We start from the raw sequence: 25,143 nt of genomic DNA on the forward strand, positions 1-25,143 counted from the left end.
TAAGAGTAAAATAAATCCAAGATGAAAGTCTACACATTTTACTAGAAGTTTTTAATGATAGTGACCTGAAGAGTCTGCAGCCATAATATGTCTTTAGCTCATAAATTGTCAAAGGCTAGCATACAGTCCCTCTCTCTTTAAAGCCAAAATTCAGTTTCATTATTTCCAGTTTATCTGGCTTTTCAGTATGTTTTTAAAGGGCAAAAGAAAAGAGGAGCAGGAATTTGGAAGTAAAAATAAAATCCTTAGTTTCACTAGGTTTAAGAATGGAGTTTGAGCCATATAGTTACTTTGTTCTCGTGGGCCTTAAATGGCTGCTTTAATGACAGTCTATGACAGCATCACAAACTGTTGTTGCAGTAGAGAGCAATTTTTTCCTCTGTAAGAAAAGGGAAACAGTTTTTGGTCAGTTAAGGAGAAAATAACAGGCCAAACCATTATCTGCTAAGGGGATTTTTTTCTTTTTCACTTCATTTCTTTCATGAGTTAAATAATTACAGTAAATTCCCAGCAGAGAACAGTAGCATATGGCAGTGGGCAGGGGGAAGGAAACTTGAGTGATAAAGAACGCACAAATACAAAAATAAGCATAAGTCAGGTTTGTGCTGCTGGGTAGTTTCCTTTCATCTTTCTGTGAGGTTAATTAACTGCACAATATGCCTTAGATACTCTAATATGCCCAGAGTCCCAAAATGGCTCCACCTGCACATACTAAATTACAATAATACCCTGTATTCACCAAGCTTGCATTGTAATTGAGATTGGTGAAATGGTTGGTGAAAGAAGAAGTAACGTAGATCTCAAAGTGAGCTGAAAAGCTATTTTATGACAAAAAAGTGGTCTTTAAAAATATATATACACACAAACCTTTTTCAGAAAAATAACCCAGAAACAGAAAGTCAGACCAAATCTATTTTGGTGGTATTTTTGAACTGGTTCAGAGGACAACATAATGGATGTCTCATCGGAAATATTGTTTTCCTGAGCTTTCCACAAAGGGGTGAAGTTTCAAATATCAAAACCAAATCACTTCGTGATTCATGCCTCACTATCTAAACCTCTCCTTGCTGTGTGTGTTTTTTTTTCACCCTGTGTAACGTTTTGGGGTTCAACACCCAGCACTAAGGGGGGTTGTGTCAACACCTGCCCTGCAAATCCTGGGTGCCTTAAATGCTCTGCTGTTGAGGCTCACAGTCCAGACCACAACATCCAGCAGACAAGCATGCAGTTCCCTGAATGTCTGTGTGCTGTGCAGCTCTGGTTCAGCACTCTGACCCCAGCAGCCTGCCTACAACACAACAGCCCCACTCTGAACTCCACCAGCCTTGGCTACTACTTGCAGGGTGAACCCAACACACCCCAGTCCTGAATTTCCCCCAAACCATCTGCCCTGATGTGTCCAGCCCTCTCCTGGAACTCTCAGAAGTAATTCTGTTTCATAGCTCCTTTAAAGAAACAAACGTACGGCTGATTACTTTAAATGGAGTTAACAATCACTTCAGTTCAAATACAGCACTGGGTTGGTTCAGGGAAAAATAAAACAAGTTTATTCAGTCAAAGACAGAGATTTTAGATGAGTTCAAGTACAAGGCATAAAGCCAAATGGTAACAAGCAAATAAAAATAAAAATACACTTTTTTAATGGCTGAGACCCAACTTAACAGCCTTACAGCTTTTGTTCAAGGTTGATTTCTTACCAATCTTTCTCTTTTCCAGCAATAACAAACTCTTTCTGTCAGGACCTTCCACAGAAGTACAAGGTGCTAGTTTCCCTTGTCTAACTAGGTGAAAGATGGCAAAATGGCTGGCTTTCTGTCTCTGTGTGTGCCTCTCAAAGGGATGTCTTTCTCTTACAAGTCAGGAAGGTCTCCTGGCATTCAGTCTCCTGTGTCTCTCTGGGGTGCAGGAGCCATGTCAATTCACTCTCAAAAACAGGATAAGCCCTGCTGGTATAGCTAGATAGCTTTGTTTAATGCTAATATGTAAAATTAAGGAAAATCCACATTTCTTTGTCTAGGAGAGACCTATTTATCACCTTTACCTATGCCAGGCTGTCTTATCCTAAACATGTTCTAGTCACATCATACACAGGGAATTCACATATAAGGTTAACATACGCATTGTACAATGACCAGAATGTTATTAGCTTTCATATACCATCTCACAAAACATATATTGTAAAAATATCATTGCAGTAGTGTGTAGGGCAGTGGTTCTCAAACTTTTGTACTGGTGACCCCTTTCACATTGCAAGGCTGTGAGTGCGACCCCCCCCCCCTTTGTAAATAAAAAAACACTTTTTTATATATTTAACACCATTATAAATGCTGGAGTCAGAGCAGAGGGTTGGAGTGGAGGCTGACAGCTCATGACCTCCAGTTTACCTCCATGTAATAACCTCACGACCCCCAGTTTGAGAACCCCTGGTGAAGGGTGTGAATACAGGTATCTGTAGGGTCATACCCTGTAAACACTGTTGTGCAGAACTTCTTGTGTTCATTTGGGTGCAATTCATCCCATCATCCAAATCATTGATAAAGATGTTGAACAAAACCAGCCCCAGGACTGGCCCTATGACAGCTGAGGTGCTCAAGTTGACAAACTTTTAATTTTATCATAAATTTTTTAGTGGTAGATTCTTGATTTTGGAACTCACTTTTCCCCTTGTTAGAACCCAAGATCCAGATCCCCAAAGATATTTAGGCACTTAACTTCCACTGAAATCAATGGCAATTAGGTGCCTAAATACCTTTAGGGTTCTTGGTCCACCATGTCTTGAACTGTGCATGTTGCAAGGTTGGTGGAGGATTTTTGAGAAAGGAGTAGGTTAGAGGCTGTGAGGTGAATGGCATTTATTACTGTGAAAAGGCTGAGGAGAGTTCAGCGATGTTAATGATTTGTTTGTAAGATTTATTATTTTTAATGTATATAATCAAGTTTTTGGATGGCTGCATTTTTTTCCACTAGCATTCAGAGATGAACTGGGACATGTTACAGTACAGGACTGAGAGGTTTTACTTAATCTGATTGTTTAGTGATGCACAAGGACTGTTTACTGTACTTTTGTTTATATATAATTGTTCATTATAATTGTAAGAGTGCCCAGAATGGATTGGGCATATTATAAATTAGAATAGATAAAACAGTTTTTAAACACTGATCCAGTGTCTGCTGAGAATTGTAAACCTTTCTGGGAAAAGCACATGAGCCTAAGTCTGATCTCAATACTAATTTGTCTCCACTGACTTCATAGAGGTATTCCCAATTTACCTTAGTATGACCAAGAGCAGCATCAGGGCCCCAGGGATCTGTTTGTACAGTGCTTCAGAGTGGCATGAAGCCTTTCAGTCTAGTTTATAGAGTCATCCTGAAGCTTAACAGTATGTGGCTAGTTTTGTATCAGGATGAACACTAATAAAGGAACACGTTCCAACTAGTTCCCAGTTCACAAACTTCATACAAGACTGCTAGCTTTAGTCTAGAAGGGCTATGGCTTGCCACTTGGAATGCTTCAAGGTGTATGTGACACTAGCCTGAATTTCAGGACAATAACTGCCTTGTTTATGATCTTTTAAAGTAAATTCTCAGAAATGCCTGTGTAATTCTCTCTGAAGTTTACCATGTTCCTCCCCATTGTTAGCCCATAGTTAGAAACAGCAGTATCTAGATTTATTCCTGGTATAATTCTGACTTCTGTAGAGTTTGTCAGGGATGGAGATGGTCCATTAACCCCATGTGCCAAGGTTCGGATCAGTTCCTGTGATTATTATTGTGCATTATCTTCAAGACAGATTTTTACAACATGAACATAATGCAGTAATGGTAATTGGCAAATTAATAGCAAGTTCTTGTATTCACACCCCCATATAAGCTTCTGGTAAATTATCAGTTACATTATTGTAAATGTCTGGTAGGTTCATGGAATAACAGTTGCATGATACAAGCATATGCAATGTGTCATCTTTAATTCATTCACCTCTGTTATTTCTGCATATATTCTTTTCACCATTTTTACTGTAAAATCTACTGTATACTTTTTGAAAACAAGTCCCAACTCTTTGTAACTGTGTCCAATCACCTCTGAAGAAGTCCTTCCCTCTTAATTTAAATGGAAAAGTCCCTCAGACGCATATAATTTAATGCACAGTAGCAAATCAATTTTATATAATTTAGCAGAATGCCAGTTAAAATGAATGGAAGTTGGAGATATGTGATGTAAACGAGAAGCAAATATTCACCTGAAAAAAGAACAATGCTTTGGGTCTTGTTTGATAAGAGCTCTGACCTATCCATAATACGGCCCTAAAGGAGAAGGATTAAAGTCCTACAGGAAATGGATTTGATGATCCCTGCTTTGGTACAAGCAGCAGCACCACCACCACACATCACAAAAGCACTGCATGCTATGCAATTTACCGAAACTGAAGTCTTTGTTCAGGAAAGGCACAGACTTCATATTGTTTCTGGAGGGAATGAGAGTATTGGTGGAAATGTTGAAAAATTTCACAGGAAAAATGACTGCATGATATCTAGTTTGCTATTAGACAGAAAGCTGCAGCTTGCAGGAGTAAAGGTGATTCAGAGTCCTACATCATTAATCTTTATGAGCACAATGATTTCAAAAATTCTACAAGGGAGAAAATGTAATTATTTAATTATATGGGGAAAAAATCCAAACCCTTAGTTTTACATTTCCAAAGGCACCGCATATGTGTCCAAGGCTTTTGAATAGAGACAATAGCCTAACCAGTACTGCACTTTATAAAAAACAAAATGCATTTTTACTTTGTACCTCAGTCACTGTTTAACATTCCCTCTTCATGTACTGTCTACTTTGTTAAATTGCCTGCAATTGCAAAGCAGTCAGGCAGTACACAAATTAAGTCACAAAGTAATCGGATTTCAATCATTGAATATTCACAGCTCAATTAAGTTATTTACTGAGATGTTTGTCTTAGCTGTTGAATTCTTTGCATATTTATTGCCACTCCTCACAAACCTTTTAAAAATATCCTGATGTGAAAATAAAAAGCAGCATTTGTTTTATAATGCAGGTTAAATTACTCCTCCAGGTATTTAAAAAGGGAACAAAAAGTCAATTACCTTCAAGTTTGCCTAGGGTGTGATTAAAGACATAAAATATAAATAAATAAACAAACTGCACTATTTTTTTCGGGGAAACAATATTAAAAAATACTTTGGACAATCATCCACTTCACGACTTCTTTTTACCAAAATAAAAAAGCCCCCCTTATGTGTATAATAAAAAGTATTGGTCAGTGTCGGTCTAATTCAATGTACAGAAGAGTCAGAAAATACAGCATTATTGCTCTACTGGCCAGGTAACTTATTACTAGATAATATTGCCCAAACTCCAGAGAAAATGCACAGAGATTACTTTTTGGCAAGGGTATGATACTGAGTTCAATCCATGCATGTTGTTTCCTACTTTTCTATGGGTGCTGGAGGCTATAAACAGGATGATAAATGAGGTGGTATGAACTAGTGGTATTTAAAATGGTACTGAATTGAGAATGTTACCTGAAATGTTCTTGTTAAATCTACTATGCATCACAATAGTAAAAGGTGATGAATATTTCAAATAAATGGGCCTGATCGTCCCCTCACTTACTGGTTTTAGCCCAATTCAACTCTATTGAAGTCAGTGGAGTTAGTCTTGATTTACACAAGTGTGAAATCTATATATCTATGGTATTTATTTGGCTCCCATTACCATAATATCCAAGTATCACTGTCTTTAAAGTATCAGAGGGGTAGCCGTGTTAGTCTGGTTCTGTAGAAGCAGCAAAGAATCCTGTGGCACCTTATAGACTAACAGATGTTTTGCAGCATGAGCTTTCGTGGGTGAATACCCACTTCTTCGGATGCAAGCAGTGGAACTATAGGGTAGAAGTTACTATTATTCCAAATTTACCAGTGGGAAACTGAAGCACAGAGAAACTATTGGTGGGATTCACAAAGGTATTTAAGCAGTTACACCTCATGCATGGGTGCCTAAGATCTGGGTTTAGTCATCTAAGTCCCAAATTTAGGCTCCATTGGGATTCACAGAACTCCCACCGAAGCCTATAGCTGCATAAACTTGTTACACCCCAGGACAATCTGAGCGTATCAGAGGGGTAGCTGTGTTAGTCTGGATCTGTAAAAAGCGACAAAGAGTCCTGTGGCACCTTATAGACTAGCTCCAATACTTCTGCTAGTCTATAAGGTGCCATGGGACTCTTTGTCACTCTTTATTGAGAGTGGCTTTAAATATTCCAGTTTTAAGACTACGACAAACTTCTCTATTCTTTCCCCTTCATTCTGTGTTCTCATCCTGAGCATGCATCTAAATCTAATCCTCTCACTCAAGTATATATATATATTATATACAAAATAAGGTAACTTTTTCCCTTAGGGACACTATGCGCCTCAAACGTTTTCATTATTTCTGAAAACTCTTTTCCCTCCACCATCTGTATAGAATGTATTGTCCACATCTACAACTTCTGTGCCTGCCTCTGTTAAGAACACAGCAAAATTGCTCATCCTTCAGTTTATTTGCCCCTGTGGCTTTCATATACAGTTCAAATTGCTCTTTGAACTTTACCGAGCTCATTCAGTGCTTCTCAGGGCTGGCAGGGGCATTGCTATAGAGCCTGTGCAACAGCAAGTAATCAGTATAATGTTCTCTCTCTAACTGGGTCTTCCAGCACTGAGGGCCTTACACTTCTGGTACCACAATATATTAAGATAAACCCTTTATTAGGAAAGAAGCTATGTACAGAAATAAAAGAACAAAATGTCCTACTATGATCTATCTGAAGCATGTGACTAAGCCTGTCCATGCTACTTTGTTGTTTCTATTACTCAGCAAGCAGTGCCTCACAGGGAATCCCTCCCCAACAACTGTATAAATAGTATATAGGTAATATGGCATCTCTACACTTCCTGGAGGACTTACTCTATAGCACACTAACCACTGGACCAGTCTTCTTCTCCAGGAAAGGAAAAATCAGGTCCAATACCTCGTGTAAGGTCTAAAAAAAGATGCACAAAAATCACTGATATCAAACTTTCTACCAATTCCAGTATTTCAGTGTTCAATTGCATGAATAGCTGTTTTGAAATCAACATTCTCCCCGCATTTCAGCAGAATATTTTTTCAGTGTCAGTGTTATGCTTTTTATGATGAATTTAATGGCAGATTATCCTTAAAATGGGTTTTTTAATGTATAGCCATCTTCTTATATAGCAAAATACAATTGTTTTTCCAGGTGTAGGTTTTTTCTCCTCAACTAAGTGGTTAAATCAGTTCACCTGAACTTTAATCAGATTAAATCTAGAATAGTTTAAAAAAATTGATTTATAGTAGAATCAGACATCATTTTGAGCAGCTCTGAAAAGCCATAGTGTTGCAGGCACTTAATGTTTAATTAAACAGGCAAGACCCATGAGCTTTTGTGCCATAGCAAGCCTTGGAATCTGGAAAAGGTTAGATTACAAAATTATAGTTTATTTCACAATGTTGACAATGCAGTATTCAGAGGATTCTCTACTGTTAGGAGCAACATCCTTCAGCTATAACATTCAGGTTTGGTCTATACTTAAAAGTGAAGCTGATATAGGGGCACTGTTCAGGGTGTGAAAAACCCATACCCTTGACCAACAGAGCTATGATGATCTCTCCTCAGCACTGACACAGCTACATTGACAGAAGAGTGTTTCAGTTGATATCGCTACTGTTGTTCAGGGAGGTGATGATCCTACGCTGATGGAAAAAACCCTTCCCATTGGCAGAAACTGTGTCTACACTACAGGGTTATGCCAGCATAGCTACACTGCAAGAGTTATGCCAATATATTCTCCATAGTGTAGACATACCCTCAGATAACTTAGCCACCCACATGGGGAGGTAGAAGGGGTTAAATTGTATACAAATTAAAGGTCCACTGGTCTTATCATAAGTCCTGATCTGTTGGCCAAAATTATTCTGTAAAATAGATTCTAATGTCCAGCAGAACCTAATGTGAGTTATGGGTTAAAAATAAGACAGTTAGGTTCTTTCTACCTTCTCCCATGTGGGAAATTACAGGCACAAGATGGAGTCTATGGTCACATGAGCAAGTCACATGCCCTTATCTGGCTAAAGCGTCCACAGGCCGACTCAGCTGTTGCGGACAAGCTTCTTGTATGACCCATTATGAGAGCTAAGTGTTCTTTAACTTCATCAACTTGAATAGCTCATTCACAATCAATGTGCTGGCCAGACTGGATGTAAATTACCTGGTGTTGTTACCCCAGGACATACACATTTGAAGCACTGGGTACATAGTTAATATTCATAACTTTAGATACATAGATGATATATGGATATAAACAGGATAATCATACTCAGAAAATCATAACTTTTCCATTGACACCTTATATGACATACTTTGTACAAGATTTGTTGCAATTATCCAACTGGCAATATTTGTGATATAAATGGTCATGTTCCAATCATACAGCATCACACCTACCAACAGAGAATTTAACTCAGTGAGTTGGATTATTCCATCGTAAGGGAGAATGGGGCCCTAAGACTTCAGGTAACAACATAATGAATGCCTCTCTCAGTCTGCCTACTGGGGACCTACAGTACATATTGGAGTTTGGTTCTTTACTTGGCCTGGAAATGTAAATAAAAGAATAATTTTATTATTTCAAGTCCCATGCCAACCTTTTCCCTAGTCATTTCAGACAAGAACTGATTTAGTTCAACATTAATCTAATTTGATAATTAGAAGAAAACAGATACATGTTCAAATCATCAACTTTGCTATTTATTCTGCTTAAATAATTGTAAAAATTATGTATATCATGGAAATTACACAATACAGCCTATCAAAAGGCTACATCTGAAAGACAAGAGAGACAAGGATATTAAAGGTCATATTTGCTTTATGAGTACTGCAGTAATGGCTTTTGAACTAGTAAGTGAATGGTTCTTTTTCTTAGATTGTGAATTAGTAGTATAATTAACTGTGACAAGAAATTATTACTCTGTATATTCAGTATGGGTTTATTCCTTCTATTTTCCCCCCATAGTTTCACCTATACATTAGTTAATTTCAGATTAAAAAAATAAATGGCATGCGACAAGGAACTGGTTTTACTTTGCTACTATAATTGTATGTCTGCCTGGGTATTCTGTATAGTGAAATGCATTTAAGACCAGATCCTTGGTCCCAACAAAACACCTTTGGTCTATAAGCTGGTTTTTCAGGCCCACTGAGGATTTCCCTAGCATGGAGAACTCCACAGGTGGCATACATCTGGCATAGCCCACTCCACCTAATCTGCCCGCTCCTCCCCCAATCACAGCCATTGGGATAGAAAGTGCATATAGAGCTGGGGCTGGAGCACAATTTCACTCTGTCAATCTCCAGCTGCTGTAAGATCCTGGCATATAAAATGCATAGCTGGCTTTAGAACCTTGCTATACCTTAATACACACAGATTCAAAAGGCTGATTATTCAAAATTGTTGCTGATGGGAAGACAATCTTTCAGAAAGCTAGAAATAAAACAAGGGCATCTTGTGGTAGGCAGGGGGGATGTAAGAGCGTTTTTATGAGATGCTGTTTTTCCCCAAAAAGCCTACTTTTTCTGAACTTCAGACAATCTCCAGCTTAGATTGAAATTTCAATTTTCCTACAGGCTGCGACAGACTTTATGGCATAAACCCATAGAGAGTATATACTCAGTACAAATAAAATGAATGTCAATTAAATGACAAGATACAACATTTTTTTTAATGAATGGACTGAAAAAAATGATAGCAAATCATTTCTGAAAATACAACACATGTAGAGATGTTGGGCCAAAAATTAGACCCACAGCCTTGAAGTTTCTTACATGCCTAAAGTCTGTATAATTTATTTTTCCCCCTTTCTCCCCTCTACAAAGATGCCAACCAGCAGCACAGCAAATTAGCAACCCAACAGCACATGCAATACCTATGTTTATGTCTGCACATGCGTGATAAAGGGAAAGAAAATTAGCAAAGAAATTTATTTCAGTTTCCAGTTTCCAAGGGGTTATAGATTTTAGTTTACTATAATGCTGTTCATCCTTTATGAGTCTGAAAGTATTTCACAGAGTAAATTATTGAAATGCTAGCAAGTAATTGTGTGGACAAATGTGGCCAATCATTTTGTGCTCAACAATAGCTCAAACACAATCCTGGAAATCAGGGTCTATTGTATTGAGAGTGTCAAAGTTGATCATGGCAAGTAAGAGTAATAAAGTTAGAATAAGAGTAGATAGAGTAAAAAAGAGAGGCTTTTCTGCAGCTTGAGGTCTTCAAACCACAATTTGAGGACTTCAATAACTCAGACATAGGTTAGGGGTTTGTTATGGAAGTGGATGGACAAGATTCTGTGGCCTGCATTGTGCAGTAGGTCAGACTAGATGATCATAATGGTCCCTTCTGAGCTTAAAGTCTATGAGACAGGGAGAAGGAATTTCAGCTAACGCCACCTCCAAAGGGTAACTCCAATTGTGCTGCACCTCCTTTTACTACTTTTAATAGTGTAATGTATTGGGTATGAGCCTAAATCTTAGTCTGGGACTTGAGTCCATGATCTTTCAGCTTAAATGCATTTTATCTACCTACACAAAAAACTTAAATTATATTGCACTATAGCAGGGCCAGCACATCCGTCAGCCAGCACCGCTTCCCGGAGCCCCCAGTGGCCTGGAACAGCGAACCGCAGCCAGTGGGAGCTGTGATCGGCCGAACCAGTGGCCACGGCAGGTAAACAAAGGTTGCTGATCCCTGCACTATAGAATCATTCAGTCCAGTGGATGGAAAAAATAAATAGCAGAAGAGATTAACTTGCAGCATGTTCAAGTGGAACAGCATATTCAGGGGGAAAAAAGTGTAAGAGGGACCCCCCACCCTCCAAAAATGTGAATTAGAGCAAGTAGATGGAGACTGCAAATATAAGGAAAGTATTAAAAGAATAAGACAAGGGACCAGATTCTGATAGCCTTAGTCATGCTGACTGGTACCTTCCCTCACAAGTAGTCCCAATGAAGCCATTGAAAGCACCAGCAGCAGCCAGTCTATACAAGTGCTACCTCTGTTACTAATACCAGGGGGAAACACCCTGGGGGTAACAATGGTAAGTTTAAGGAAATAAAATTTAAAACAAAGTCTAGAGTGGAACAGGCCCCAAAGATTTTGTTTAAAACAAATTTGCAGATGACACTAAGCTGGGGGGGGGAGGGAAGAGGTAGATACGCTGTAGGGTAGAGATAGGGTCCAGAGTGACCCAGACAAATTGAAGGATTGGGCCAAAAAAAATCTGATGAGGTTCAACAAAGACAACTACAGAGTCCTGCACTTATGAAGGAAAAATCCCATGCACTGCTACAGGCTGGGACCTACTGGCTAAGCAGCAGTTCTGCAGAAAAGTAGCTGGGGATTACAGCAGACAAGACGCTGGATATGAGTCAGCAGTGTGCCCTTGTTGCCAAGAAGGCCAATGGCATATTGGGCTGTATTAGCAGGAGCATTGCCAGCAGATAGAGGGAAGTGATTATTCCCCTCTATCGGCACTGGTGAGGCCACCTCTGGAGTATTGCATCCAGTTTTGGTCTCCCCACTACAAAAGGGATGTGGACAAATTGGAGAGTCCAGCAGAGGGCAACGAAAATGATTAGCAGGCTGGGTCGAATGACTTACGAGGAGCGGCTAAGGGAACTGGGGTTATTTAGTCTGCAGAAGAGAAGAGTGAGGGGGGATTTGATAGCAGCCTTCAACTACCTGAAGGGGGTTTCCAAAGAGGATGGAGCTAGGCTGTTCTCAGTGGTGGCAGATGACAGAACAAGAAGCAATGGTCTCAAGTTGCAGTGCGGGAGGTCTAGGTTGGATATTAGTAAACACTATTTCACTAGGAGGGTGGTGAAGCACTGGAATGGGTTACCTAGAGAGGTGGTGGAATCTCCATCCTTAGAGGTTTTTAAGGCCCAGCTTGACAAAGCCCTAGTTGGGATGATTTAGTTGGTGTTGGTCCTGCTTTGAGCAGGGGGTTGGACTAGATGACCTCCTGAGGTCTCTTCTAACCCTAATATTCTATGATTCTGTGATTCATGGTATTTTATGAAGAAAGGTGAGGCAGGGCCTAGATTATTTAGCACTTTACAAACTTAAACCAATATCATAAATTGCCCCTAGAAATAAGGTGGCAGCCAGTGCAGATTACAACATAGGGAAAATTCCTCTAAGCAATGGTGAAGCCTCATTCTGAACTAGTTGGTATCCGAATGGGTTATGGATACAGTACCAGATGGAACATATTACAGTAATTCAGTGTCAAGATGAAAAGGTATGGATAACTGTAGAATGGACTACACCTAAGAAGAAGGTTGCAACATTCTAACCATGTGTAGATGGGGAAAACGATGCTCTTGAGTACTGTTGCTATGTATGTGACCAGAATGAGGCAAGCTACCCCAGTGAAGGTAGCTGAAATAACCTTTGCCAGTTCTTCCCACTGCAACTCTGTAAAAGTATATCCTTTGTTTTATCTAGATTGAGTATCAGCCCATTTGCCCTCATCCTTACTTAACTCTATAAGGCACTCAATTGCACCAAGTGGACCATGGATGAGATGGAAATTCAGATACAGGTGTCATTCATATAGTGGGCATACCAAAGTTCATATTTACTTACTGATCTTCTTTAGTGCCCCCACTTATTTGTGAAATAAAAAGAGTGATGGAACCAGAATCATGTGGAATCCTGTGTGAAAGAGCTCTTTGGCCAATGAACAATTTCCCAATAACACCTTATGGAATCTCTCAAAGAAGATAGCAGACCCCCCTAACAGAAGTTCCATCTACAATGGAAGAGTCTGCAGGCACATCGTTAGTATGTCATGGATGGCAGTACTGACATCAACTGACAGATCTAAAAGGATCAGCATGGGCATTTGACCTTGGATTATAGTCATCAATCTGTTCAATCAGCTTAGTCTCGAATACACTCAAGCTTAAACCCAAATTCACTGCTATTAATGAGTCTGAAGGCATCCAGGTATTGGTGAAGCTGCCTTCTCTTTTAAACAATCTTCACTAAAAATAGAAGACTCAAGGCATGGCAATAGCTCCTGGGTTGGTTAGTGCAAGAAATGTGTGGCTTTTTGAGCAAAGATCTAATAATAGTCTCATTTTTCCATCCTTAAGGGATGTGCTAACCATGAGCTTCAACAATGGTCCCACACCCTCCCTTCTGCTTCTCCCTCACCAGGAGCAATATGAATCTAAATCACAGGTTGCTTGATGAGCTTCCCCCTAGAATTCTTTGAGCCTTAGCAAATGGCAAAACTTGAAGAGACGCCTCTGAGCCAGATCCTCTGGTAGATTCTATGCATAAAGGTGTCATATCTGGCCTCAGGAGGATAACCCCAGTGCCAGGGGAAAACCTTCTGGTATAGAGTCAGAGTGGAGGTTCTTACCCTACAGGCAGGAGTGAGGCTGGAACCCCAGGGTTGTAGCAGGAACACCTGATGCTATAACATCTGCAGCTGCCATTTCAGAGCCTTAGATGTGTTAGCCTGGGGCACAGTGAACCCAGGGTTGAGCGAATGCAAAGATGAGCTAGGGGGACTTGTGTGTGCACCTCATCCATAACCAAGTATATGGCTCCCTATTTTTTGTCCCCTCCCCTTCAATCCTCCTCTAGCTCTGGACATATCCAGAGTCTCGGATGAATCCCATGAATGACTGTAGTACAAAATAATATGAAACAATATATACGTTTCTTGACCAAACACTAAGCAGTCTACAGGATGCAGACAAGTTTTCTCCGTGAAGGGATTGTTTTTAAGTGGGCCCCATGAGGCATTCTATCCCATTTGGATGGCAAAAGAGAGTGCAAAGAGTTATTTGAGTCTCCTTTTGTGATGTAATTTCCAAGCTCAAAAAGAAGTGATCTTCTCTAAGGCACTTTTTCCATTCCAGCAGCTCCCTCCTCCAAGGCAATCTTCAGACTTAAGGAGATTTTTAGTAGTTGTGGGTAGCTTCAGGCAGGCCTCAGTGAAAAATCTCTAGTCACTAGGAAACATGAAAATGTATTTCCCAGTCCTCAGGAGCTCCATAAATTAGTCTGCTGTCCCAGCTGAATTTGTTGAAACAGTTTCAACCCTGAGGGTACTGGGAGGCAAGATTAAATGATTGTTCACACCATGAGGCTACATATAGACCAGGGGAGATTCCCAGAGGCAGTTGGTATCATGGGTGGTTCTGTGAGAAAGTTTCTAGCCTGTCTCCCTGTGGGCATCTTTAAACAAGAATGTTCAAAGAGAATCCTTGGAGGAATCTACTTTTCCAGGAGATTTTATATCAATTAATGCACAGCTCCCGTCTAGATAAGGTATGGTAGGAAAACTTTAACATAAAACTCAAAGAAAAAGTACAATTCTTAATAGAGATTGGCTTAAACTGAGACATTATCTGTAATGTTACAGGAAAAGTGTTCTGATCTGAAACCGGAAATGATGCAGAAGAGTGCAAGTGGTCACTTGTTTGTTTAATGGGTTTTAGACCAGGAAACTGTAGAAGGTAAGTGAGCACATGCTGGGAATCAGGATCCAAAGTTGATAGTCGTGCCCACTAAAAAGAGAACCATTGTGAAATACTAAATTGATATGATTGACCACACATTTATTACGTTGTACATACATCATGTGTTACACCATTCACACTGCGTTGCAATACACTAGACTTGAGCTCTGGGGCACTCTTCAGACTTGAGATTTTTAGTAGTTGTGTATAGCCTTGAGCTCTGCATTCCTTTACAGCTCCGTGAACCTGAGGGCCAGTCTACATCGGCCCCTGACCTGAAGACACTTATATCAGCTGCTGGGCTACTTTAAAATACAAAAATAGAGGATTAGCATAGCGGAACTCCAATACACCTGCCCCCATCCATACACACCTGTGTGCAGTAGCGGAGTCCAAATCAAGATCCAACGTCTACACCAGCAGAGTTCCCTACCCCAGAGCAATTCTCTGTTTGCCAGTGGTCTCTAGTCTTTTCCATCTTTGTGTCAACACATGCAGGGGCGGCTCTACAAATTTGGCCGCCCCAAGCAGTCATGCCCGGGAGGCGCCCCCGAGCCGCGGGAGCAGCGGACCTCCCGCGGGCATGACTGTGGAGGGTCCGCTGGTCGCGCGGCTCAGCTGGACCTCCCGCGGTTCGCTGGTCCGGCGGCTCCGGTTGAGCTGCCGCAGTCATGCCTGCGGGAGGTCCAGCCGAGCCGCGGGACCAGCGAACCGTCCGCAGTCATGCCTGCGGCAGGTCCGGTTGTCCCGGGGCTCCGGTAGACCTCCCGCAGGCATGACTGCGGCAGGTCCACCGGCCCAGCCTGCCGCCCCCCTGGGAAACGGCCGCCCCAGGCGGGTGCTTGCCCCGCTGGGCTCTAGAGCCGCCCCTGAACACATGGCACAAAGGGCCTGGAATCTGTATCTCTAGGGGATCTGGGCCACTATGTTATGAAGCGAATATAATGCCTTCAGACATGACTGAGACGTTGACTTACATGTTGCAGAAGGAAATGATTTTTCATAGAAATCATCGGGGGGGGGGGGTAGGCTGTTTTATGATGTTTTAATGTCCCACCTTCCAGTCACAAACAGATTTAGCCTTTATAACTCATTTCATTCACTTTCCAGCTAGCATTTAGACTCTGAAAGTACACCCTGGAAAGGTTAGTGTGTTGAATATTACTTCATTTCCAAGGCAAAAGTCTCTTTAAGAGCATAAGAATGGTCATACAGGGTCAGACCAAAGGTCCATCTAGCCCAGTATCTTGTCTTTCGACAATGGCCAATTCCAAATGCCCCAGAGGGAATTAACAGAACAGGTAATCATCAAGTGGTCCATTCCCTGTCGCCCATTCTCAGCTTCTGGCAAACAGATGCTAGGGACACCATCCCTGCCCATCCTGGTTAATAGCCATTGACAGACCTATCCTCCATGAATTTATCTAGTTCTTTTTTCAACCCTGTTATAGTCTTGGCCTTCACAATATCCTCTGGCAAAGAGTTCCACAGTTTGACTGTGTGTTGTGTGAAGAAATGCTTCCTTTTGTTTGTTTTAAACCTGCCAGGGGTGAGCTGGAGCCGGTTCGCACCGGTTCACGCCAACCCGTTGTTAAATTTAGAAGCGGTTTTAGAACCGCTTGTTAACTAGCTTCCCTGCGAGGGAAGCTTTGATGGGCTCTGCCTGGGAAGCCTGTAATTCCTCCTCCCGGCCGCTGGGGGGCGCTGCGCTGTGCTGCGAGAGCCATGAGCTGCCTCCTGGCCCTGTTGCTGCTCCTGCTCTTTGGACCTCTGGCCCTGGGGCTCCTGCTGCTGCCCCGTGAGTCCCCGGCTGCGTCCTGCTGCTCCCAGCCCCCCACCCCGTGTGAGTGTCTGCGCCCCTCCCCCGCCTTCCCTGCCCCCAGCCGCCCTCTGCCCCCGCCAGCCTCTGCCTGCAGCCAGCCCCAGCCACCCCCTGCCCCCAGCCACCCACAGCCACCCTCTGCCCACAGCCAGCCCCTGCCCCAGCCACCCACAGCCAGCCCCTGCCCGCAGCCAGCCCCTGCCACAGCCGCCCTCTGCCCGCAGCCACCCTCTGCCCGCAGCCACCCTCTGCCCACAGCCAGCCTCTGCCTGCAGCCCCTGCCACAGCCACCCCCTGCCTGCAGCCAGCCTCTGCCCACAGCCACCCCCTGCCCACAGTCACCCTCAGCCCGCCCGTCTGCATCACCTGCCCACAGCCAGCCCGTGTCACTCCCTGCCTCCAGCTAGCCCTGCCCCACACCCCTATCTCCAGCCAGCCCCACATCCACTGGTGCCCTGCAGTTCCCAGGGCAGTAACCCTGCACACCTGCTTTAATGGGGGGGGGGCAGGGAGCAGCTGGGACCCACACATGTGCACACCCTAGAGTGACCAGACAGCAAGTGTGAAAAATCGGGACGGGGGTGAGGGGTAATAGGAGCCTATATAAGAAAAAGACCCAAAAATTGAGACTGTCCCTGATCACCACCCACACATGTGAAACGGAGCTCATTTCTAGTTCAGCCCCATCTTTTTAAAAAAGAACTTTAGGTAGGGTTAAAATACATCTGTATTTTCCTGGACATGTCAGGCTTTTCGGTTCTTAATCACCTCCTGGGAAAATATGGACGTATGGTAACCCTATTGGTACAAAAAATACATGCTGTCGCACATCCCTTAAATCAGAACTTTTTATAGGGAACCCATTGTTAAATCAGAACTTTTTATAGGGAACCCGTTGTTAAGATTTTGGCAGCTCATCACTGAAACCTGCTGCTTATTAATTTCATTTGGTGACTCCTAGTACCTGTGTTATGAGAAGGAGTAAATAACACTTCCTTATTTACTTTCTCCACACTGATCATGATTTTGTAGACCTCTATCATATCCCCTCTTAGTCATCTCTTTTCCAAACTGAAAAGTCCCAGTCTTTTTAATCTCTCCTCATACAGAAGCTGTTCCATACTCCTAATAATTTTTGTCACCTTTTTCTGAACCTTTTTCAATTCTAATGTATCTTTTTTGAGATGTGGTGACTATATTTGCACACAGTATTCAAGATGTGGTTGTACCATGGATTTATATAGAGGCAATATGATATTTTCTGTCTTATTATCTATCCCTTTCTTAATGATTCCCTGCATTCTGTTTGCTTTTTTGACTGCCACTGCACATTGAGTGGATGATTTCAGAGAACTATCCACAATGACTCCAAGATCTCTCTCTTGAGTGGTAACAGCTAATTTAGACCCCATCATTTTATATATATAGTTGGGATTATGTTTTCCAATGTGCAATACTTTGGATTTATCAACATTGAGTTTCATCCGCCATTTTGTTACCCAGTCACTCAGTGTTCAGAGATCCCTTTTTTGCTCTTCGCAGTCTGCTTTGACTTAATTATCTTGTTTGTATCAGTAGTTTTGTATCACCTGCAAATTTTGCCACCCCACTATTTACCCCTTTTTCCAGATAATTTAGGAATATGTTGAATAGTACTGGTCCCAGTACAGGCCCCTGGGGCACACTACTATTTACCTCTCTTCATTCTGAAAACTGATAATTTATTCCTACTCTTTGTTTCTTTTAACCAGTTACTGATCTATGATAGGACCTTCCCTCTTATCCCATGACAGCTTACTTTGCTTAAGAGCTTTTGGTGAGGGACCTTGTTTTCTGAAAAGCTAAGTACAGGTCTGTCGCATCTTACGTGCATTTGACATGCGTGATTTCAGCTTTTTGCAGTCGGCAAAAAAAAAAAAGAAAAATAACAATTTAAATATTGTTTTTGTAGTGCGGGCGATTCCGCCCGCCATTCAACTCAATGTAATTTTGACTATACGCTGTTTTCGCTTTATGCGCTAACTGCAGAACAGAACTCCCACGTAAGATGACACTCGCCTGTGCACTATATCCACTGGATCCCCCTTGTCCATGTGCTTGTTGACACCCTCAAAGAATTCTAGTAGATTAGTGAGCCATGTTTTCCCTTTACTAAAACTATGTTGACTCTCCCTCAACAAATTATGTTCATCTTTGTGTCTGACAATTTTGTCCTTCACTATTTTCAACCAGTTTGCCCCAGACTGAAGTCCAGCTTACTGGCCTATAATTGCCAGAATCTCCCCTGGAGCCTTTTTAAAAATTGGTGTCACATTAGCTATCCTCCGGTCATTTGGTACAGAAGCTGATTTAAATGATAGGTTACAAAATCACAGTTAGTAATTCTGCAATTTCACATTTGAGTTCCTTCAGAACTCTTTGGTGAATACCGTCTGGTCCTGGTGACTTATTACTGTTTAGTTTATCAATTTGTTCCAAAAACTCCTCTAATGACACCTCAATCTGGGGCAGTTCCTCAGATTTGTCACCTAAAAAGAATGGCTCAGGTTTAGGTATCTCTCACACATCCTCAGTGGTGAAAACTGATGCAAAGAATTTATTTAGTTTCTCTGCAATGGCCTTATTGTCCTTGAGTGCTCCTTTAGTATCTCAATTGTCCAGTGGCCCCATTGGTTGTTTAGCAGGCTTCCTGCTTTTAATTTTTTTTTTTAATATTTGCTATTACTTTTTGAGTCTTTGGCTAGCTGTTCTTCAAATTCTTTTTTGGCCTTCCTAATTATATTTTTATACTTCACTTGCCAGAGTTTATGCTCCTTTTTATTTTCCTCAGTAGGATTTAACTTCCACTTTTTAAAGGATGTCTTTTTGCCTCTCGCAGCTTCTTTTACTTTGTTGGTTAGCCATGGTGGCACTTTTTTGGTTCTCTTACTATGTTTTTCAATACATTTAAGTTGAGCATCTATTATGGTGTCTTTAAAAAGTTTCCATGCAGCTTGCAGGGATTTCACTTTTGGATTTCACTTTTGGAACTATAGCTTTTAATTTCTGTTTAACTAACTTCCTCATTTTTGTGTATTAATGTTTTTTAATTAAATGCTACCATGTTGGGCTGCTGTAGTGTTTTCCCCATCACAGTGATGTTAACTTTAATTACATTATGGTCACTATTACCAAGCTTCCAGCTATATTCACCTCTTGGACCAGATCCTGTACTTCATTTAGGACTAAATCAAGAATTGCCTTTCCTCTTGTGGGTTCTAAGATTAGCTGCTCTAAGAAGTAGTCATTTAAGGTATCAAGACAGTTTATCTCTGCATCCCATCCTCAGGTGACGTGTATGCAGTTAATATGAGGATAGTTGAAATCCCCCATTATTATTATTATTGAGGTTTTTTTATTCATATAGCCTCTCTAAGGCCTGGTCTACACTAGGACTTTAAATCGAATTTAGCAGCGTTAATTCGAATTAACCGCTCAACCGTCCACACCAGGAAGCCGTTTAATTTGACCTAGAGGGCCCTTTAGTTCGAATTCGGTACTCCACCCCGACGAGGGGAGTAGCGCTAAATTCGACATGGCTATCTCGAATTAGGCTAGGTGTGGATGCAAATCGAACTTAGTAGCTCCGGGAGCTATCCCACAGTGCACCACTCTGTTGACGCTCTGGACAGCAGTCCAAGCTTGGATTCTCTGACCAGCCACACAGGAAACGACCCGGGAAAATTTGAATTCCTTTTCCTGTCTGGCCAGTTTGAATCTCAATTCCTGGTTGGACATCGGGGCGAGCTCAGCAGCACCTGCAACGATGCAGAGCTCTCCAGCAGAGGAGTCCATGCAATCCCAGAATAGAAAGAGGTCCCCAGCATGGACAGACCGGGAAGTCCTGGATCTGATCGCTGTGTGGGGCGATGAGTCTGTGCTTTCGGAGCTGCGCTCCAACAAACGGAATGCAAAGACCTACGAGAAGGTCTCCAAAGCCATGGCACTCAGAGGATACAGCCGGGATACAACGCAGTGCCGCGTGAAAATCAAGGACCTGAGACAAGGCTACCAAAAAGTCAGAGCGGTAAACGGATGCTCCGGAGCCCAGCCCCAGACATGCCGCTTCTACGAGGCACTGCATGCCATTCTAGGTGGGTCTGCCACCACTGCCCCACCAGTGACCGTGGACTCTGAAGATGGCATAGTGTCGACGGGCAGTTCCTCGGCGATGTTCGCCGATGGGGAAGATGAGGAAGGGTTTGTGGAGGACGGCGCAGGCGACAGCGCTTACAATACCGCTTTCCCCGACAGCCAGGATCTCTTCATCACCCTCACAGAGATCCCCTACCAACCCTCCCCGGCCGTTAACATGGACTCAGAATCAGGGGAAGGATCAGTCGGTAAGTGTTATAAACATGGAAACATTTATTTCTTTAAAAAACGGAATAAAAACTATATAAAAACTAGCTAAAAAGTTTTCCATATATAACTATATAAAAAGAAGGTCCACACATATAGGGATGGAAGAGAAATCCTCTTGGGACACTTCCACGAAGCTCTCATGGAGGTGCTCGAAAAGCCTCCGCAGGAGGTTCCTGGGGAGAGGTGCCTTATTTGGTGCTCCGTGGAAGCACACTCTTCCGCGCCAGGCCATCCTCACGTAAAGCTGAATCATTGCCTCGACCAGCATGGCTGCATACGGTCCTGGTCTGTGCAGGGATTCTCGCAGCATCCTCTCTCTCTCTCTCCGAGTGACCTGCCTCAGGGTAATGTCGTTCGGCGACTGCTGCATCTAAGTAGGGCAATTAGTGTACTGTTACTATTGTGAATGCTTGACTTTTACTTTGCATAGCAAAGACCTTCGTTTAACAGCCACGTGTTGGAGGCCGCAGAGGAAAAGCATACAGTGATCTTTCCCGGGCACAGCCGCGAGGGGCTGGAGCGGGGTCAGACTTTATGCTTTCCAGATTGCCTTCTGCGGGAGGGCACAGCTATCCATTAACTGTTAAGCAGCCTATAGTGTAGGGCTTACCAGGCCTGGCTGATAAATGGATTCAGCTGTACCGCCCCGCTTGTCCGATCTCCGGTGCAAGACCGCAGCCACTGAAAGCGTATTCCGAAATCTCGAACTTGTCCTGAGAGCTCGTGAGACTAGGTGCCCTGTATGGTCTTGTTCACAGAAACTGAGTAGACTGTGTTCAGTGTTCGCAAACATGTATCTTTTCAAGGAAATCACTTCCTTTTTCCCATCACACAGCTGCGGCTCTTTCACAAACTGCCCCGCCATCCCCCTCACAGAGGCTGGCGCAGATTAGGCGGCGAAAGAAAAAGACTAGGGACAACATGTTCTCGGAACTGATGGCCTGCTCCAGAGCCGAGGCGGCCGAGCAGAGACAGTGGAGGGAGACCCTATGTCAGCACCAGCGCTCACACATCGAACGGGAGGACAGGTGGCGGCAGGAAGACCAGCAGGCGACTCAAACGCTGCTTGGGCTAATGAGGGAGCAAACGGACACGCACCGGCGCCTTATAGATGTTCTGCAGGACCGCAGGCAGGAGGAGAGAGCCCCCCTGCACTGTATCTGCAACCGCAATCCCCCGCCACAAAGTCCTGTCCCCCCCTCACCCAAAATAACAAGAAGGAGGGGCGCTAGGGGCCGTGAAAACTGTCACTGCACCCCAGCAGAGCGCTCATGTACCACACAGCTCTGATGCCATAAATTTTGAGAAGTGCTTCCCTTCCTGGATCACCCAGTCCCAAATCCAAGTTTCATCCCCCCACTGTGTAGTTGAGTATTAAAAGTAGTTTGTTGTTGTTCACTGTTTCCGTCCCGTTTTTCTTGTCAGAAGACTTTGTGTGAAGGGGGGGGAGGGGTTTTTTAATTGCATAGGACAGCCTCCATTACCAGGGTACAGACTTGGGGGCAGGATCAACAGCAGGACACACACAGACCGCAGTCACTGGGCACCAGGGTCAGTCTGGGAGGTGTATGCTGCCCCGGGTCAGTCTGTGAGGTCTATGCTGCCCCAGGGTCCTAGCGCCTGCCATCCACAAATGGCAAGGCAGGCTGCCCTTACCATGCCCTTCCACCCTAGCCACGAGCCTCTCCAATGCCCTGAGCCCCAGCAAGAGCCCTCATCCACGGACACATACTCACCCTTCCCACACACCCCTCACCCCTTCCTAGCCCCAACCCCCAGCCCAGAGCCTGCATCCAAACTCCATCCCAAAGACGGCACCCCTCACCCCTTCCTGCAAACCCACCCCTTCCTGCACACCCACCCGCAACCGTCCTCCCACCAGAGACTGCTGTAGGAGCAGGAGCCTGTCATTCCTCTAGTGTAGAAGCGGTCTGTACATCAGTGCACACCGTACCCACCACAGTCTGCATCCATGTTTCAACCCTAGAACAGGAATTCATAATTAAAGAAAACTTTGTTAATAATCAGTGTTCCATTAACTTTATTTTAAAATGTGTGTTGGAAGGGGGGAAACCTGGAGAGGGGGGTATGTAACCGCAGATCGAAGTCAACAGTCACTGAAACAGGCTCAGGTTCAGCTTCTCTGTAAATCAAGTGGACAGTCATAGGTTACCCTGCTCTCCGAGGAACCTAGCTTTCAAAGCCTCCCAGATGCACAGCGCTTCCCGCTGGGATCTTCTATCTGGCTGAGCGTAATCAGAAGCCAGGCGATTTGCCTCAACCTCCCATCCCGCCATAAAGGTCTCCCCCTTGCTCTCACAGAGATTGTGGAGCACACAGCAAGCTGCAATAACAACGGGGATATTTTTTTCGCTGAGGTCCGAGCGAGTGAGTAAGCTCCGCCATCTCCCCTTGAGACGTCCGAAAGCACACTCCACCACCATTCTGCACTTGCTCCGCCGGTAGTTGAAGAGTTCCTTCTCAGTGTCCAAGGCGCCTGTATAGGGCTTCATGAGCCAGGGCATTAGCGGGTAGGCTGGGTCCCCGAGGATCACTGTAGGCATCTGCACATCCCCAACAGTTATTTTGTGGTCCGGGAAGAAACTACCTGCCTGGAGGCGTCTAAACAGACCAGAGTTCCTGAACACACGCGCGTCATGAACCTTGCCCGGCCACCCGACGTAGATGTTGGTAAAACGTCCCCTATGGTCCACCAGTGCTTGCAGCACCATAGAAAAGTAGCCCTTTCGGTTAATGTAGTGGCTGGCCTGGTGGGCTGGTCCCAGGATAGGGATGTGAGTCCCATCTATAGCCCCACCGCAGTTTGGGAATCCCATCGCGGCGAAGCCATCTCTGACGACCTGGACGTTTCCTAGAGTCACTACCTTTGAGAGCAGTTGCTCAACGATTGCGTGGGCTACTTGAATCACAGCAAGCCCTACGGTAGATTTGCCCACGCCAAAGTGGTTCGCTACTGACCGGTAGCTGTCTGGCATTGCAAGTTTCCAGAGGGCTATGGCCACTCGCTTCTGCACAGTCAGGGCTGCTCGCATCCGGGTGTCCTGGCGCTTCAGAGCAGGGGACAGCAAGTCACAGAGTTCAAGGAAAGTGTCCTTACGCATCCTGAAGTTTCGCAGCCACTGTGATTCATCCCAGACCTGCAGCACTATGCGGTCCCACCAGTCCGTGCTTGTTTCCCGGGCCCAGAATCGCCGTTCCACACCATGAACTTGACCCATTGCCACCATGATCTCCACTGCGTGGCGTACCCTGCTTTGTGAGAGGTCTGCGCCACTCTCCTCACCGCGCTGCCGGAGCCTCCTCGCCCGATTTCTCAGCAGCTGACTGTGGAAGAGGTGGACGATAAGGTGCGAGGAGTTGACAACGGCCATAAGTGCAGCAATGATCGCAGCGGGCTCCATGCTCGCAGTGCTGTGGCGTCCGCGCTGTAACCGACCAGAGAAGGGCGCGAACAGATTTCCCGCCGGCGCTTTCAGGGAGGGAGGGCGTGATTGACGGTTCAATGACAACAGTTACCCAAAACCACCCTCGACACATTTTTTCCCCCAGCAGGCATTGGGGGCTCTACCCAGCATTCCAATGGGCAGCGGGGACTGCGGGAACTGTGGGATAGCTTTCCACAGTGCAACGCTTCCAAAGTCGACGCTGGCCCCGTTAGTGTGGACTCACAAAGTCGAATTAGTGTCCTTAGTGTGTATACACAAATTCGACTTCATAAGGTCGATTCCACAAATTCGAGTTAAGTAGATTCAAAATAGTCTTGTAGTGTAGACGTACCCTAACCTCCCTGAGCATTTCACAGCCACTATCACCATCCTGGTTAGGCAGTTGGTAGTATATCCCTACTGCTATATTCTTATTATTTGAGCATTGAGATTCTATGGTACAGTTTGGTTACTTCTTTTGATTCTATGCTTTTTTTCCACATCTGCAGGCCCACAGTGACTTGAGAAGAGACACATGACAAACCAGCTACTATTCAGCAAAGTTAATACAGCCAGGATCTGTCTTAACTTTCTTGTGGGGTTTCTCCATTTTTGAGAACTCCTTTAAAAGGGGGTTATAAGAGTAGCTGCAGAGTGCTACCACCCACACTTGCCTCTGTTAGAGAAACTTTGTGGGGAGTTACAGAGCTCACATATTACCCAGGCTCTAAGTAAGATTCCTCTCCCTCTGGTAGCAACAACAGAATGGTGGAGCATTGGGAGTCACCGATGCAGTTATTTTTTAATGTTTGTTCTGAGCCTGAGAGAGCACTTGCACTTAAGGAATCCTCAGCAC

General features: G+C 43.9%; 1 long non-coding RNA gene across 1 annotated transcript in view; it reads left to right on the forward strand.

Annotated features, from left to right (window-relative positions):
• Window positions 1–24,966, forward strand: part of LOC120399236 — a 40,160-nt gene extending 15,194 nt beyond the window's left edge. Inside the window, exons 2-4 of the long non-coding RNA XR_005595044.1 lie at window positions 10,690–10,800; window positions 14,519–14,612; window positions 24,797–24,966. This is a non-coding gene — a long non-coding RNA (uncharacterized LOC120399236). The remainder of the gene's footprint in view (window positions 1–10,689; window positions 10,801–14,518; window positions 14,613–24,796) is intronic.
• Window positions 24,967–25,143: the final 177 nt, after the last annotated feature.

This window comes from Mauremys reevesii, linkage group 2, assembly GCF_016161935.1.
Source record: "Mauremys reevesii isolate NIE-2019 linkage group 2, ASM1616193v1, whole genome shotgun sequence".
Classification (NCBI taxonomy): domain Eukaryota; kingdom Metazoa; phylum Chordata; order Testudines; family Geoemydidae; genus Mauremys; species Mauremys reevesii.